The sequence below is a fragment of the Tachyglossus aculeatus genome, chromosome X1 (assembly GCF_015852505.1).
Source record: "Tachyglossus aculeatus isolate mTacAcu1 chromosome X1, mTacAcu1.pri, whole genome shotgun sequence".
NCBI classification, from domain to species: domain Eukaryota; kingdom Metazoa; phylum Chordata; class Mammalia; order Monotremata; family Tachyglossidae; genus Tachyglossus; species Tachyglossus aculeatus.
Genome location: NC_052101.1, coordinates 86,897,613 through 86,915,807, shown reverse-complemented (window position 1 = coordinate 86,915,807; position 18,195 = coordinate 86,897,613). Strand labels below are relative to the sequence as shown.

The 18,195-nt window shown below is 43.2% G+C and overlaps 1 protein-coding gene across 1 annotated transcript in view; it reads right to left on the bottom strand.

Annotated features, from left to right (window-relative positions):
• The window catches only part of OSGIN1 (oxidative stress induced growth inhibitor 1), a 342,694-nt gene extending 332,552 nt beyond the window's left edge, over positions 1-10,142 (bottom strand). Inside the window, exons 1-4 of the mRNA XM_038772435.1 lie at positions 9,948-10,142; positions 8,732-8,822; positions 2,734-2,783; positions 1,295-1,397 (exon numbers count right to left, since the gene is read on the bottom strand). The gene's annotated coding sequence lies outside the window, so the exon portion shown is untranslated. The remainder of the gene's footprint in view (positions 1-1,294; positions 1,398-2,733; positions 2,784-8,731; positions 8,823-9,947) is intronic.
• Between the last annotated feature and the right edge of the window lie 8,053 nt (positions 10,143-18,195).

The following is an 18,195-nucleotide window of genomic DNA, read 5'->3' as shown; positions in this document are numbered from 1 at the left end:
CTTCTTGCAGCTGCTGACTTGGCCAAATAACGTATCTGTTTCATCATCCTCCAATACTGTAAAACCATGGCTCCGGGCAATTTAGATTCCAAATTATTTGCAGGAATGTTGAGTTTGGGGCCAACTGCCACTGTAACAATAAGTAACTCTTACTAAAGTCTAAATCAGAGTCAGATGAGGGAAAATTGAGCTTGAGGCAAGGATTTGGCCAGAGGGGCTTCCCTGCAGTAAAGAACACCCCGGGGAACAGAAAGACCACAAACACACACAAAGAGGTGAACCATGGGGTAAACGCTTCCTTGCCCTGTGAACCAACCCGACTCTGGGTATAATTCCTAACTCTGGTGGAGAATCTGGGCTCTCCTTTCCATTTCCATTGACGGAATGGATGCGGTAAGCATTTGGAGAAGAGATGGCCATCTGGTCAGTCTGAATTTAGATCCGCACAAAGACAGCATTCAATTAATAACTGTTTCATAATTATGAGGGTGAAAAAAAAATAAGAAAAAAGGAACTAAGAAATCCCATACTGGGTTTGACCGATAGTCCATTCAGGCCAGTATTTTATCCCCTACAGTCAAAAGAGTCAAAACCAAAGTCACTAGGCTATGCTAAGAAACAGCATTGCCCAGTGGAAAGAGCACGGGCCTGGGAGTCAGAGGATCTGGGTTCTAATCCCAGCTCTGCCACATGCCTGTGGCATGACCTTAGGCAAGTCACAACTTCTCTGGGCCTCAGTTACCTCATCTGTAAAGTGGGGATTAAATCCCCTTCCTTCTGACTTATACTCTGAACCCCATGAGGGACAGGGAGAGTGTTCCATCTGATTAACTTGGCTCTACCCCAGCACTTAAAGCAGTGCTTGACAGGTACCATTATTCTTAATAAAGTTCGCTTGGAAGAACAGAGTGATCATTGTCTTCCAAATTATAGGAAAATGATCATACTGAAAGTAACTAAGACAATTAACCAGTACAAAAATCCAAAAATCTCTGGGGCTGAGGAATTCAAACTCTGCAGTGATTGGGCACCCATGAAACCTCCCATATATCTGGCTCCACCCTCAGCTATGGCAGGGCCAACCCAACTGATTGCAAGCATGCAACTAAAACAGCTGGAAGATATAGGACTCACAGTTGGAAAAGAACTGTAGACTCCTTCTTTAGTTCACATCGGGCATCAGATAATTTCCTGACTCTTGAATGACCCAAAACTGGAAAGCAGGCAGAACAGGCTAGTACATGACTCAATATGGCCAGCTGCCAGCATGTGCACACATATGTAAGATGTTTACCTCACTTACTTGGTGCTCCTCGGGCCTGACAGGCTACATCTCGGGGTATCCCACTCACCAGAAGAGCTCAATTTGGAATTAGTAAATTCAAAAGATTGCAGTTCTAGGGGACAAAAAAAGAAAAAAAACAATTAGACAATCATGACCCAATTACCATACCTTCAACTATCTATAAGGGGAAGCTGGAGGCCTAAACTAGGCTGTGAGGTTAAGGCCACAGATGAGAGAACAAGTCAGAAGCTGTTGAGCAAGCAAGTGAGGGGATATAGAGATAAGCATGGGGATTGGAAAGGACCAGCAGCATGCCAGGAATAAATAGTACTTTGGCTGATCCCCTTTCTCGTACTCTAGAACAGATGGCAGAGAAAGCAGGAGGCCTAAGTGGGTGTGGGGTGGGGGAAGAGACTCCATCTATGGAAGGAGGGGGGTTTAGGCACCGAAATATTTGGGGACTAGTTCCCTTTAGGTCTGATTCCCACCTTGTGTTCACCTGAAGAAGTCTGTAGGCTCTCCAGTGATGGGGCCAAAGAGCATGCTGCTTGGCTATCAATTTGCCAGGCTGTTGGTATAACTGGAAGTGACTCTAGGATTCAGTGCACAAAGGAAAACCATGGAGCCCATGGCACTCAAGTCCCCAGACTGGGTTGGCACAAAGTTAAACACAGATGAGCTTGGGCCATCTTCCTGTCTCCCTTGCTCCCCTTCCCCTCTCCCTTCCTGCCCTGCCCCATTTTAGGCAGACAATCAGTGAACCATGCTTACTGAGTGTTTACCATGTACCAAGAGCTTGGGAGAGTATAATATAATCAATCAATCAATCGTATTTATTGAGCGCTTACTGTGTGCAGAGCACTGTACTAAGCACTTGGGAAGTACAAGTTGGCAACACATAGAGACAGTCCCTACCCAACAGTGGGCTCACAGTCTAGAAGGGGGAGACAGAGAACAAAATCAAACATATTAACAAAATAAAATAGAATAGATATGTACAAGTCAAATAGAGTAATATGTACAAACATATATACATATATACAGGTGCTGTGGGGAAGGCAAGGAGGTAAGACGGGGGGGATGGAGAGGGGGACGAGGGGGAGAGGAATGAGGGGGCTCAGTCTGGGAAGGCCTCCTGGAGGAGGTGAGCTCTCAGTAGGGCCTTGAAGGGAGGAAGAGAGCTAGCTTGGTGGATGTTGGGAGGGAGGGCATTCCAGGCCTTAACAGAGACAACAACAGAGACAATCCCTGCTTGCAACGAGCTTAGTCTAGAGGGGAAACAGACATTAATATAAACAAATACAATTACAGTTATGTACATAAGGGCTGTGGGGCTGGGAGTCGGGGAGTTGGGGGAGATGAATAAAGGGAGCAAGTCTAGTGGCACAGAAAGGAGTGGGAGAAGAGGAAAGGAGGGCTTACTCAGGGAAGGCTTCTTGGAGGCCTACCTCTTCAATGTTTGATGACAAGCACTTCCGGTTTAATGCCAATGCTAGTCCTGTAACACAGGGTTGGCATTAGACTAGGCTAGGTGGGTGTAACTGAAGACTAATATCAGGCCAAGCCAGGCTTAGACAGGAACTGGAGCAGGTCAGGCCACAAGTTTCCAGCCCTTGCAAACCTTATAACACTGAGTCAGAGGAGTAGATTGCCATAAACAGTTCTACTTTCCTATGTAAAAAAAAAAAAGCCCAACAAACTCTTTCCTCAAGTTTAAGAATTTTTGAGGAGAAAGATTTACAAATGAGGAACATCAGATTTCAGTAGCACAGCCTTCTGGGTTATGTATGTACAAATGCACATGCATGTATGTACAAATACATACAAATGTGTATGCACACATACATAAATACATATTAAATATACACATAAGAAATATATGTCCTTTTTTTTAAAAAAAGTGATACTTATTAAGCACTTATATGCCAGGCACTGTACTAATTGCTGGGGTGGATACAAGATAATCAGGTTGCTCCCAGACCCTGTCCCTCATGGGGCTCACAGTAAGTCAAAGGGAGGAGGATTTAATTCCCATTTTACAGATGAGGTAACAGGCACAGAAAAGTTAAATGACTTGCCCAGGTCACACAGCAGACAAGTGGCAGAGCTGGAATTAGAACCCAGATCTTCTGACTCCCAGGCCCATGCTCCTTCCAGGTGGTGGTTGGCTGCAAGGGCTAGGGCATGGTTCTCTTCTGCAGCTCTGCCTCCTGGGAGAGGGGATATTCGGAGACATTGTTGGGTGGGGGGGAGGGGATGGGATAAGGAGGAACCATTTTGGGCTAACTCAGCCAGCCCCAGGGCAGCCATATATTCTCCTTTTCTTTCTTCCTCTGATAATTTCTTTTAATCCCTCATCCTCACTAAACATAAATGCTATTACTAGATGTAAGCTCTTTGAGGGCAGAGAGCATGTCTACAAGTCTATTATTCTCTTCCAAGTACTTAGTGTATTACTCTGCACACAGTAGGTGCTCAATAAATTATACTGATTAATTGCCCTAGCTGCAGCCTCAGTCCCTCCTCTCACAGGAAAAGGACCAGTGCACTGAGCCCCACAGGAATTAGTGCTTCAGCCATGTTGGGGGTGGCAGTGGCATAGAGCAGGAAAGGAAAGTTCCTTGCTCCCTTTGTCTGGATGTACCTGTCCTCCATATCACCTCCCCTCTCCCTTCAAGGACCCCTCATCTCTGTTTGTCACAGCTGTGTGAAGCATAGGTTTTGTGCTAGTTCCTACTAATAAGGAGTCGTAGATTTCCCAGTGGCAAATTTGGGGAATGGGTGGTGGAAATTAAAAACAAGAAAAAAAAATTGAAAAAAGCCAGGCAGGTAGGCAGAAACTAAACCGTAGCTCCCAGCCCAGGGTTCTAACAGGACTCAAGGGTACATGAGACATGAGCCTCCCTCTCCCACCCATCCTACAGATACAGTGTGGGAACAAGTTCCGGAAACACTTCATAGTTTGTTGGGAAGGTTAGGAGAGTTGCAGTCCCTTAGGGCCCTTTCTGGAGCAATCAATTAATCCATCAGTGGTATTTATTGGGCACTATTGTGTGCAGAGCACGGTACTAAGCACTTGGGAGAGTATGATACACCAGAGTTGGTAGACAGGTTCCCTGCCCACAAGCAGCTCACAGTCTAGAGGAGGCTGCTATGGTTTAGGAGCAGGCAGGAGAATGAAAACTAATCATTTCATCAGTAATGTAAGGCAGTTCTAAGTTCATATTATAATACTTTCCAAGTAAAAATTATAAAATTATTATACAATTTTGAATGAGTGACGATAAATTTACTGTCCAAAGGCAGCAAAATGATGAATCTGCCCCTACTAATAAGGTTGGGACTTGGTCACTGCATTCTCACTCAAATTAGTTTTTCCTTGTGTTTTCCTCACAGAAATAATAAAGTTGGTTAATCTTCAACCCTCCTATTCCATTTCTTCACTGACCTGATGACCTGTATGCCCTTTTCCCTCCTTCACAATCTGGAGCAAAGGAATGCAGAGCATTGAAACATAAAACTGTGTGAGGAAGGGCAGATCTTCTAGACTGTGAGCCCACTGTTTGGTAGGGACTGTCTCTATATGTTGCCAACTTGTACTTCCCAAGCGCTTAGTACAGTGCTCTGCACACAGTAAGCGCTCAATAAATATGATTGATTGATTGATCACTGTCCCAGAAGATCCAGACCAGGAGCTGTTTTGGGAGAGTGTTTGGGAAGCTAAAATAAACACAGTTTCCCCAACATTCTCTGGACTGGGGCTCATTCTGGACTAACCCACCAAAGACTGCATTGAAAATGGACATGGAAGAAAGGTTTGGGGTAATCTGGCATTCATCTGAATTGTTCACTGAGTCAGAGAGGTAGAGAGAAGCAGTGTGGCCTAGTGGATAGAGCACGGGCCTGGGAGTCAGAAGGACCTGTTCTAATTCCAGCTCTGCCACTTATCTGCTGTGTTACCTTAGGCACGTCATTTAACTTCTCTGTGCCAAGGTTACCTCGCCTGTAAAATGGGGATGAAAAACTATGAATGAGCCCCATGTGGGACATGGACTGTGTCTAACCTGATTAGCTTGTATCAACCCCAGCCCTTAATCTTAATACCAAAAAAAAAAAACCAAAACCAGAATACAACTAGAGGAGATTCACTACTGTCCATTTCTTCAATTCTTTCTGCCAATAATCCTTTTAGTTTACAACCTAGTTACGAAGTGATCTACTGTCGTAGGGATGATGTGACCAGACATCCTGATCTGGGATTTTGGGGGCTGGGGTGGTCATCCCACCATCGGAAACACATAAGGCTGATTTCATCAGCATCCCACCTTCAGCTAGGATGGCGGGAGGGAACCCTATGGGTTCACAGATGGAGGAGTGAGGCCCTCCAAGAAGGTGGCTTAAGTGCAAAATTGCCCCTTGTTTGCAATGGGGGGTGTATTATATTATGCCGGGTCATATAAGAAGTCTAGCAATAAAGGGAGCAGGGGAAAAAAGACTGGAAGAGAGACTGCCTCTTACTTTCACTCTCCCAAGTGCCATAACCAATAGATACTCAATGAATTAAACCTACTTTCTACCCCAGAGTTCTGGTTTTAAAACAGAAACTCCCCATCTCCTAGCTAGTTATGGGCAGGGAACATGTCTGCTAATTCTGTTCTACTGTACTCTCCCAAGGGCTTAGTACAGTGCTCTGCACACAGTAAGAGCTCAATAAATTCCATTGATTGATTCTATCAAGAGCATGAGTTTTCCTTAATGTGAGGTTCATCATGAATATAAACCTTGTGGGATAGAAGGACTGTGAGTCAAAGGACTGCATGAGAAGCTGTGAAGCCTAGTGGATTGAGCACAGGCCTGGGAGTCAGAAAGACCTGAGATCTAATCCCAGCTCCACCACTTGTCTGCTGTGTGACCTTGGGCAAGTCACTTCACTCCTTTGGGCCTCAGTTACTTCATTTGTAAAATGGGGATTAAGACTGCAAATGCCATATGGAAAATGGACTGTGTCCAACCCAATTAGCTTGTATCTACCCCAGTGCTTAATACAGGGCCTGGCACACAGTAAGCACTTAAATACCATCATAATTTTTAAAAAATCCTTAAGGGCCCATCGCTATGTTGTCTAAAGTGACACCTTAGGAAGATGCGAAGCTAGGAAAGTGTCAAATCTCTAGCCATAAGGATATTACATCTCTCATCGATGTACTGTATGAGCTGGTTTTCCAAAGCAGCAAGACTCCATTTAGATAAGACCTATTCTAAAAGGAAAGAGCCACTCTAGTATGTTTGCTCTCTCTGAACTTCCTTGAGAACTTTAGTCGGATCTTTAAGAACGATCTTACGATCTACAAGAGCTGAGTCCGACAGATCTGATCAGAGAAGTTTACAAGCAGCAGCTCTCTGCCCTGGTTACCTAGCCCTGTCAAATTAGCATGTTCCTGAAATCATTCTAATGGGTCACGCTGAATTACATACACCTACATATTGCACAAGATAGAAGCTATTCACATCATAGGTGGATGTGCCGAAATAATGTACAGTCAATGGGTATGCAATCATTCAATTATCCTACACAGTGAGTTTCTTTCCACTGGGTCCCTGTGACATCAATGGAGCCTTCCTCTTTTTTTTTTTTTTAAACACAATTTGTATTTAAGGGTTTAAATAAACAAGGAACAATAAAACAGAAAACCCAATCTAATTGCCATCCTTATGCATTGTGTACAGGTTGTAATTTGAAAATACTTAAAATGATGAATGGGTCACTTTTCTTAAAAAAAAGATTGGAGCAAATTTAGGATGCCTGGGCAGAATCTAAACTGGGAAAGTTTAGGGTTTTTTGGAAGATCATTTTTTTTTCCAGGAGAAAAATCCATTTTTGGCCCCAATCTGGACAGGTGGGGCCTAATGTTACGTGACTATTTAACTTAGCTGGGATTGCTTCATGCAGACCTGATTAATATTTTTTGGAGCTACAGACCACTAATCCCACTTCAGATCCTGCCTCAGGAACCCAGATGTTAGTTTATCCTCTGATAAAAACTGCATTTCAGGCTTTTCTACTGCCCTACTCTCTCCATCTGATCAGAGACCATCCCTGATTGGATGGTGACTCTTTCCATTTGATCAGATAACATCTGTGCATAGAGGACAAGCGCAGAAAATATGATATCAAGATGGCACTGTGAGGCCCTCAGACAACTCCAAACAATGGACAATAAAAAGAAAGGATCAAACACCACTCTTATGAATGTGATCAAAAAATAAATAAATAAATAAAACAATAAACAAACACCACAAATTCAAAATGATTGGTTTGGCTCAAGAATGGCAAAATGACCAGTGGTCAGGCCAAAACAAGTCAGCACTGTACGGCCATTTTTAAAAATTCAGACATCAGTAAATTCATTCAATATCTTAATTGCTTTCCCCATTATCAGGACCGGGTAGGCTTCAATTTGCACCATCAAATGCATAACTTACTATGTTGAACAAATCGTGTACATTATGTTTAAGCTACCAATGATTATGTAATACCTCATGTTGTGACATGCTATCTTCCTGCCCATCTGAGATCAAATCACAACCAAATAATATTTTTTAAACCACCTGGTGAGGAAGATGGTGAGAGAAAAATCATTCCCAGCAAGGAGTTTGAGAAATCAAATTATTCACTAGAGATGGAGTGGAATGAATTGTGTAAATTGCATCAGACATGTGACAGCAGATTCCCCGGTGCACTACACATCATGTTTCTCATCCTCATTATCACCATCATCATATTCAACAAGAAACATTTATTGAACACTTCCTGGTACTAAAGGATCACACCTTAGCATTCCATCCACTAACCTGTCTTTCTTTCAATTCATTCAATCGTATTTGAGCGCTTACTGTGTGCAGAGCACTGTACTAAAGTCTTCTGCTCTTAGGTAATTCATCTACGAGTTAAAAGATCACAGTAATAGTGATATTTATTAAGCACTCACTATTGTGCCCAAACACTGCACTAAGCACTGGGGTTGCAACACTGCAAGTTGATCAGACCCAGTCCCTGTTCCACATAGCGACAGGATTAAGTGGGAAGCAGAACAAGTAATTTAAGCCCCATGCTACAGATGAGGAAATTGAGGCACAAAAGAGTGACTTGTCTAAAGTCACACAGCAGGCAAGTGTCGTTTCAAGACAAAAATCTCAGAGGAAGAGGAAAACTAAATGTCCCAAAGGGGACCATGGGCACAAATGTCCCTAGCTCTGTGTGTGTACCCTTCCTTCCCCAAGACTATTTTTAGATTGAAAAGGGGGGGCGGGGAGGTATTACTGTTTGAGTCAGTCCTCGTGGGGTCTCCCTTATGGCCAAGGTTATTAAGGTTGGCTCTGGGCAAAGCCCAATGGATAAGCAGACCTGCAAGTCAGGTAAGGAGAACTTTCTCTACTAAGCATTACCTCTTTCTTGTCTGGATTGAACTTCATATGGTGTTCCCTCTCCTTCACGCCCCAACATCCATCAGGAAGTGGATGGTCCTGGGACCTAAACCTTTCGGGTCAAGGGAAACAGAAATAAGGAAACCGAGTCGGTGCAGGCACACAGCTCTGCAGTTCCCTACTGTTGGTTTCAAGGCTCTTCGCACCTTACTTATCTGTTCTCCTCACCCACTACATCCCTGCTCACATTCTTCACTCCTCTCAAGCCCACTCCCTGGCTGTTCCCTCTTCTCACCTCACCCGCCTCTGATTCCTTGCTTGTGTTGTCCTGAGATCTTGAAACACCCTGCCCCCCAAATTCACCAAGCCTCAACTATCCCCCCCACTCAAAGTCCTCATAAAATCCCACCTCCTTCAACAAACCTTCCCCCAAATAATTATCACTATCCTGAATCACATCAGCCCTTTAGTCATCTCTTGCACTTATGAATTTATCTTTGCCTATCCTCAGAACTTGCAAACATATGGATATTCAATTACTTGTTCCTATTCCACGGCTTGGGAATAGTTCCGTCTTGTTTCCCATCAGAGTGGTAATAATAATTATGGTATCTGTTAAGCACTTACTATGTGCCAAGCACTGTTCTAAACACTGGGGTAGATACAAGGCAATCAGGTTGTCCCACAAGGGACTCACAGTTTTATTCCCCATTTTACAGATGAGGTAACTGAGGCACAGAAAAGTTAAGTAGCTTGCCTATGGTCACACAGCAGATGTGGCAGAGCTGGGATTAGAACCCATATCCTTTGACTCCCAAGCCCGTGCTCTTGCCACTGTATCTCCTTGTGGGCAGGGACTATGTCTTGTGTTTCTGTTCTTCCCCTCTAGACTGTAAACTCGTTATGGGCAGGGAATATGTCTGCTAATTCTGTTGTACTTGACTTTCCCAGGCACCTAGTACAGTGCTCTGCACCGAGTAAGTGCTCTATAAATACAATTGATTGACTGACTGCCCAAGCACATACACAAGGCACTCCATTCCGTAGGCACTCAAACGCCTCGGCTACTACTACTACGCTCCGCAAGAATTAGCCCTTTTTATCTTGGCAGATGTAAATGTGAAACTGACTTTACCTTGATTTTGAGACAAAATAAAGTATGAAATTTCAATTCTGAGAAACATCTCCAGAGGTCTTTCAGCAATTTTAAACCACATGAACAAGAAAAGAACGTCACCTTTTCCTCCGGGGGCCAATGCTGTCATTCTTTCTTTCAGAGTAGCCTCTGAAACCCTGCTATATGGCAGGGTGGTGAAGCCGTAAAGTCTTCCTGCTGACAATCCAGTGATAGAAGGTCACTTTCTAGATATCGGTTCATCTAAATTCTTCTTTTGGGCTTTCTTTTTAGATCTGTGGAGGTGTGGCCAGGCACCTTTAGAAGGAAAGGAAGATGAGCCACCACACTTCAGAATCAAAAGGCACATTTTATTCAAGGTACGTATAATATTTTTCGAACACTCTAATCTGCACATGACCTCTCTACTAAGAGAAATTATTAACAATAATAATAATAACTATAGTATTTGTTAAGTGCTTACTATGTACCAGGCACCGTACTAAGCACCGGGGAGGATACAAGCAAATAAGCACTAAGGTTTCTTTGCATTTGTAGAAAGGTTTTTCATCAGGGGATCTAAAATATCTTAAGCTACAGGCCTCAATTCAATGTTATAGGGGGAAGCTGAAGTGAGAGAGGTTAAGCAACTCATCAAAAACCCAGAACGAGTCAGTAGAGGATCAGACCCAATGCTCCTGACATTGTCTAATGCACTGAGAGATCAATATAAATCAGCCTTGCAAAATAGCCACTCCCAAACTCCTGGAGCCTGGTCAAACCAAGAAGGGCAGATGAAGAGAGCGCTAAGAACCATTCTTTCCATCAAGGCTAAAGCATACCTTGAAACCAATATTATGCAAACCCTCCAGAGCTTTGCTTCTATTTCCTCTGGAATCTCAGAAAGCGACAGTCCCTAAAATTGTGAAATCCCAGAGCATGAGCTGATCAATGGCAGTAATGCGCAAGGCCCCCGTGAATGGCACTTTGGGAGAAAATGCTAATTAGCTAAATTTTGGATGTATATATCTTGACTGTTTAACAACTGAGACTAACCAAAACATATAGTCTACGTGAAAAATCTTTCAGACTTCAAGGTTTTTGAAGGCTTTGAGGATTTTCTTTCTTAAAATACTGATGGTCTGGTGGTTTGGAATTTTTTAATAGCATGCATCACCCGCCGCCCCCCCTAATCATTACCTTCTAGAACAACATTATTGTCTAGTATGCAAGTACAGTTTATTTTAATGAAGATAAAACTGTATTTAGTGGAAATCCACTTGGATATGGTTTAAAAACAGAAACAGATTATCCCCCACCTCCTCCCATCCAACACAGTTTGACACCCCCAAGTCAGAATTTGGGTAAAAAGTGCCAAATAAATCTCCATTATTACTTAAAAGTAATTCTAGCTAATTCGTTTGAGACTAATTAAATAATTCATTTTTGCAATCAGATACTCTCCACAGCTAATACACTGCATATTTTATATTTTGATGAAATCAATTTCCAAGTGACAAGTGACAGGACCCTTAGTTTGACAAAAAAAAATGCTTGACATTTCCATTATTAATAATATGCAAAGTTACACTTCCTTGGGCCTTCCAGTTGAATACTTTATAAACATGCCAACAGAATTTAGATACAGCACGGTGGCAAACATCATTTATAGCCAAGGGAACTGAGGTTGAAGCAATGGTGATGTGTGCATAGGCCAGGTGTATTTTTTTTGAAGAGAATTCTCCCATAAATTCCAGGTTGAGCCTGAATCTGCAAAGGGTAAATTGAACATTAAGCAGCAGTCTCACAACAGCACATTGACAACATTAATGTATCTGAAGCCTGTTTCACTCATCTCAAGTCCAAGACCCTACCTACCTCTGATGGATCCCTTTTCCATCCGTTCCCCACTCTCACCTGGGAGGCCTCTGGACAGACTCTGAATCCAGGCAGGTCGACAGTGTGACAGTAATGGGGAGGGATGTACAGAACAGCTAGTAACCTCAAGCAGCAGCTATCAATCAGGAGGATTCTTGAGTCCAATAAGGAAGTACGTACAAGGTTGCAATGCCATGAAAAAATATCTAGTTAGCATGAGGTCCAATGTGTCATTTTTCAGCTTTTCTATGCTTCGTAGATGGCCTTTTTAGTCTGTTTACTCTTTCACTACTCAGTCTCCTAAAGAATTTCTCAACCTTCATAAATTGGTATTCTACTTCCTTGTCTATAGTAAGTGATGTATTAAAGTGTTTACTATGTGCTAAGTGCTGGAGTAGATGCAACATATGCAGATTAGACTCAGTCCCTGCCCCACTTGGGGCTCTCAAGTCTAAGGTGGAGGGAGAATAAGTATTTTAATCCATTTTACAGAAGCAGAAACTGAGGCACAGAGAAGTTAAGACTGTGACTAGTCTAGACTGTGAGTCCACTGTTGGGTAGGGACCGTCTGTATGTGTTGCCATCTTGTGCTTCCCAAGCGCTTAGTACACTGCTCTGCACACAGTAAGTGCTCAATAAATACAAGTGATTGACTGATTAAGAGACTTGCCCAAAAAGTCACAGCAGGCAAGTGACAGAGCCAGGCCTAGAACCTGGGGTCTCCTCACTGACAGTCCTGTATTCTTCCCGCCACTAGACACTATGCTGCCTAGATAAGAAGCAGCATGGTCTAGTGTGGGCATGGAGCATGGGCCTGGGAGTCAGAAGGACTCCCAGCTCTGCCACTTATTTGCTGTGAGACCTTGGGTGAGTCCCTTCATGTTTCTGTGCCTCAGTTACCTCATCAGTAAAATGGGAATTAAGACTGTGAGCCCCACATGGGACATGGACTGTGTCCAACTTGATTAGCTTGATTAGTAAAACTCACCCATGCTGGGCAGCAGAGGCATGGAAGAGAGTCAGGGGTGGAGACTCGAGTTTACTGAGCAGAAGGCGGCAACGGTAAATCAGTTCCGTATTTTTACCAAGAAAACTCTATGGATACACCACCAGAACAATTGCAGATGGAGGGCAGGGTGTTCTGGGAGAGAGGTGTCCATGGTGTCACTATGGGTTGGAAATGACTCGATGGCGTAAGACCCCAGAGTTTAGTGTAGTCCCTGGCACATAGCATAAAAAAAGAAAGACAGCAGAATTCCATTACAGCATTCAATTCTACTTTGCACATAGGATTTCTAAGGCACAGGCTAGTATGTTAGCTTGAAGAAAACTAAGGTAACTGGCAGCTCATAACTATGCATTGACTATATGTCTAATGGTGCATGTTGACCTCTAAGCCCCAGTCAACAGCATACAATATTTGACTGTCTAAAACTTTAGATGATGCTCTTGGCCTATCAAGATGGAAAAGTCTGCCTGAAGATGAGAAGCAGATTCTAATGGGGTCTTTACACTCGTCGGCATGGTTGCGGAGGCAAGTTGAACAGGACTGTACCCACCACGACCTTGGCTTTTCCAAGTGGCAGCAGAACAGAGAGGGTACTCTCAACTCTGACAACTAGTCAGATCATCGAGTTAACTCAGTATCATGATGAATTTAAGAGCGCCAAACCTATTTGGTAATTTCCTGAACAACTCCTGATGGGAGTTGACTACATTTTTCAATTAACAAGATGGTATAAAGATCCTGGTGCTGTTCCTTGCAATCTTCCTGTATCTGATATGTGGCAAAGATCATGTTCGCTCTGCCACACTACCTGGCTAAGTCACATTGTGATTTTGGAAGTTCCCAGTTAATTCTTCAATAGTTGGTCCAGAAAGATTCTGGCTAGGATCTTCCCAGAAATGGAGCATAAAGAGGTGATGGGATAGTTAGCACAGTTCTTTCACCTTTCGTCTTAGAGCTGGGGAAGATGGGGATGAGTGAGTGATAGCAGGAACTGAACAGGAGAATAGACAGAACTGGGAAATTCCTCCTGTCAAGTAACTGGACCTAGTACGTACACCACAGGTTAGGATCCAACAAGTGGCAAGAGTTCTACCGTTCTAAATTGCTGCTTTCTAGGCTAAATTTTTGAGGTCCTCTCCTGTGCCTGACCCCTCTGCTTATTCTGGTTTTCCTGAGGAACACGACACAGGTGTGCCTTTGCTAAACTACATAACAGGACCGTTGTTCCTGAAGACAGTAATCCTTTGGGGAACGTTTTGCTGCTTCCTCTGTACTTGAGATCCTCTCCCGACTCAGCTTTTTCAATCATTTCGGTTTGCCCGCTGCCTGACCCGATCTCTGCCTTTTGAATCAGTCTGTCTTGTTTGCAGCCAGCCAGGACCTGTGCCCGCCAAACCAAATCGGTCTATCCTTATCTCGGTTCTCTGCTGAAGCTGGCTCTCCCTTTCTTTCCAGCTGCTGGGCTCCACCAAGGACTCACACCCTGGCTCCTGATATCTTCAGAGAAATAGGATGGCCAGCAGGGCCACCAGAAGGGTGGTTTATCCAGTTCTTCCAAACTGGACTGCCTTTACTTGTGCCACCTCACCCTAGCAGTAGAAGGAGCAGGAGGGGACTACTAAAGGACATTTATCCGTGGAACAGATACGGTGACCAGAATTTTGATCATCAGAGACTGAAAGAGGGGAACAAAGGCAGACAGGCAAGGTGGAAAGTGGAGGGGGAAGGGGTGGCAGGAGGGTATAGGTAGATGGTCAGGGGAGGGAAAGGGAGAGGAAAGAAGCGTAATGGAGAAGGTTCCAATCCCCCACCTCCACCCCCTTTCCCCCAAGTTTCAGAGGTCTCAGGGGCCCGGCCAAGGGGACACCAGGTTAGCTAGAGCCACTGCCAGCAACACATCTGCCACTGCCACCTGGATGTCAGCAATACCAGCAGCCCAGTTACTGCCATGGATATTCTTGTCTGACCTAGAGCAGTGTGTGAAAGGAAGTTTCTGGCATGGCCTGAAGTCCTGGCCACACCCATTGTGCAAAGCACCAGGGTGGGCTAAAATAGCTGAGGTCACACTAGTGGTGGCAGCAACAGTCGTTACCCACCCATGAAGAGGAGGAGGCTGGGTAGAACTGTCTTCCTCTGCCCTGCAACCACTGCCATTGTCCCTTCCCTTCACTCCAGCTAAAGACAGGACCCTTTGAACTCCAACATTCAGGACCATTCCACCTAATGTGAGACATCAGGTCACATTAAGAACCAATCAGATGGCCTGAAACCTAAAACTAGGGGGCCACTGCTCTGCCCTTCCCCCACCACACCCAGCTCCATCTGGGAGGTTAGTGTTTCTAATCTCAACGACCCTGACCCTCCCTCCCCATCAGGGGCCAGGGAAGGGACTCAGAGCCCACAGGTCTTACCCCAACCCCAGCAAAAAACAAACAAGGCTGGGGAGGGCAGCTGGGTTCATAGAGAGGCAGGAAGAGCTGGTGCATAACGTCAGGAAGGCCATGGGTTGAACAGCAATGTGAGGCTGGGGGAGGGGAGCAGCTCTTGCTTTTTACCTCTCTGCTGAGAGGCTCAAAGCAGGGGCTCAGCTGTGGTTTGAGACCACCTGGAGTAGCTTGGGAGTGTTTGGATGGCCTCTGGTTAGAGTTGGTGCTCTTGAGCTCTGCAGGTTGACCATAAAGGAGTCCAGACAACCCTGCAACAACCAGTACCCTAACTCATAGCATGCACAAACATCTGATTGAGCATGGAAACGTTTTGCCAATCAAGCAGCAAGGAATACGAAGAGGGAAGAGAAAGGAAGTGGTAAAGAGAGGGGAAAAGGACAAAGACATCCTTGTTCTAAATAATTGTAAAGAAGAGAGAAGTCCATGGTAACAACGCTGCTGCTTACTTAAAAACTCAGGAACAAATATTCATAGTTTTTCTTGTACCAAAGGACAACCAGTGAGTTAAGCTTAAAATAATCTCAGGCCAGCTAAAATCTAGGGCATCAGTTGTGCATTTGTGAACCACCCTGTTCACTGAAAATTTCTACCATCAAAAGGGATTAGTGTAAGTCTGAATCAATGCAGAAAGAAGTCACGCAAAGCAAGGGAAACCTGCATTAATATGTAAAGACCGTCTGTTCCAAGATCCTAGAGATTTATAAACATGCTTCAGAGCCAAAAATATTTTCAAATTATTTTGGCCAGATTAAGGGGAGAGAGTGAATTTGGTTTTCCAATATTTCTTTGCCAGTAACTACAAAGAAGATTTTGAAATAAATATTTTCAGTTTATCATATGCCATTTACAGAAATTTTCCTGTCATACAATATTAATTGCAAAACAGATCCACTGTTTTTTTTAAAAAAAAAAAAACAACTAAATCTTGGTGCCTGTCTACCTCCCTTTAAACATTACACATACAGTATTTTCATGGCCCAATTTGACTTTCACAATATATATTTTACATAATAGATATTAAAACCTCCTGGGTAGTCTGTGTGAACAAGGAGGCATGGTAATTTGACAAATAATAAAAGCCAAGCAATTTCTTTCAAGGATATTGAAAAGAAGCTAAATGCATTTCAGAATTACAGCAATCCAGTGAGCCATTAAACTCAACATTTAAAAAACTCTACACAAAAATTTCATTTATATTCTATATTAAGGAAAACCAATCATTTAAGAATTAGACAGGGAAAATATGCTAAAGTCATTTAAGTTTAATTTTAAAAAACATTTTCTAGCTGAGACGTGCTTCAAGCTATACTTCTAATGACATTTAATTTAATCTTTCCTACTGGAATCGGTAAAACTACAACTGGGTACATCTTTCTATTTCTTTTTTTTAATTTTGGTTAACTATTGTTAAAAGTACTAGCTTTTCAATAACTGTACAACCTAGATCATTACCCTTTTTACAGGGGTAGGGGGGTTCTCTGCTCTAATGTTATATTGAAATTGTGCCCTTTCATTTGAGGCATAATTTTTCACTTCAACTCCCTTGCTGTTTGGTGGAAGTAATGCCCAGGGTGAAGCAGCTGCTTTCTTCACCAGTAGAGTTTCAGAGAGAATCAAATAACTAGCACACATATTCTTGAAATGCCCTGAGGGTCAAGGTTTAATTTGTCCCACCTGCCCTCCCTCCACACCAAGTGGAGGCAGTTGGAGCAATTAAAACCCCAGCACCTCTCCCAAGCAAAATTAAGCAAGCACTTCTGAGATCCTCTAGGATGAATAACCAAATTCATTCAATGCTCTTTGATTCATGTGAGTCCTGAAATTTTCAATTTCTATACTTGTAAAATTCTTTGAAAAGACACAAATCTTTAAAAGCAATGATAACCACTAACACATTTTTACTGCAAGACGACAAAATACTAAATGTTTTGGTTCTTTGCTTTTTAAGAATTACCTCGAGGAAATATAATGCTGTTTTTTTGATACCTCTCCTAATGGTTAATGATGGACCATTCAGCATGCCTAAGCTTCCCTCTAATGATCCAGTATAACCTACTTCTGAAAGAAGATAGTCAGGCCCCTCTTGAACCTACTGATATTGTCAACTCTGCACAACTTCCTACTTTAACAAATTCCACATTCACCAACTGTTGGGAGAAATACTTCTTTTAGCTTTATTTTGAACCTACTCCCTTCCAGCTTCTACCTACTACCTTCATCCTACTGTGGGATTTGGTGAACAATAATTCCATATTTCCCCATCCATACCCTCCACTGTAAACTTAATCATGTCCCCTTTAAGACTTAAACATACCAGACCAGAGTCCAAATCACATTTGCTTACCCATCCCCAAAATCATCTTATTTACACTTCTATGCACCTTAGCCAGCTTTCTGATGTCCTGTTTAAGATGTAGCAAATAATAATAATAATAATGGTATTTGTTAAGCACTTACTATGTGCAAAGCACTGTTCTAAGCACTGGGGGATACAAGGTGATCAAGTTGTCCCATGTGGGGCTCACATCTTAATCCCCATTTTACAGATAAGGGAATTGAGTCACAGAGAAGTTAAGTGACTTGCCTAAAGTCACACAGCTGACAATTGGCAGAGCTGAGATTTGAACCCATGACTTCTGACTCCAAAGCCTGGGCTCTTTCCACTGAGCCACGCTGCTTCTCTATGTAATGGCATATAATACCTGTTTATATCTACCATGATAATTATATTATGGCATTTGTTAAGGCCTTACTATGTGCCAAGCACTGTTCTAAGCACTGGGGTAGATAAAAGGTAATCAGGTTGTCCCACGTGCGGCTCACAGTCTCAATCCCCATTTTACAGATGAGGTAACAGGCACAGAGAAGTGACTTGCCCAAAGTCACACACTGACAAGTAGCAAAGCCAGGATTAGAACCCATGATCCATGACTCCCAAGCCCATGCTCTTTCTACTAAACCACAATGCTTTTAAACAGCTGAAAATGTTTTGTTGCAATCCCTTTCCTAACAATGGCCAGCATCCGATAAGCCTTTT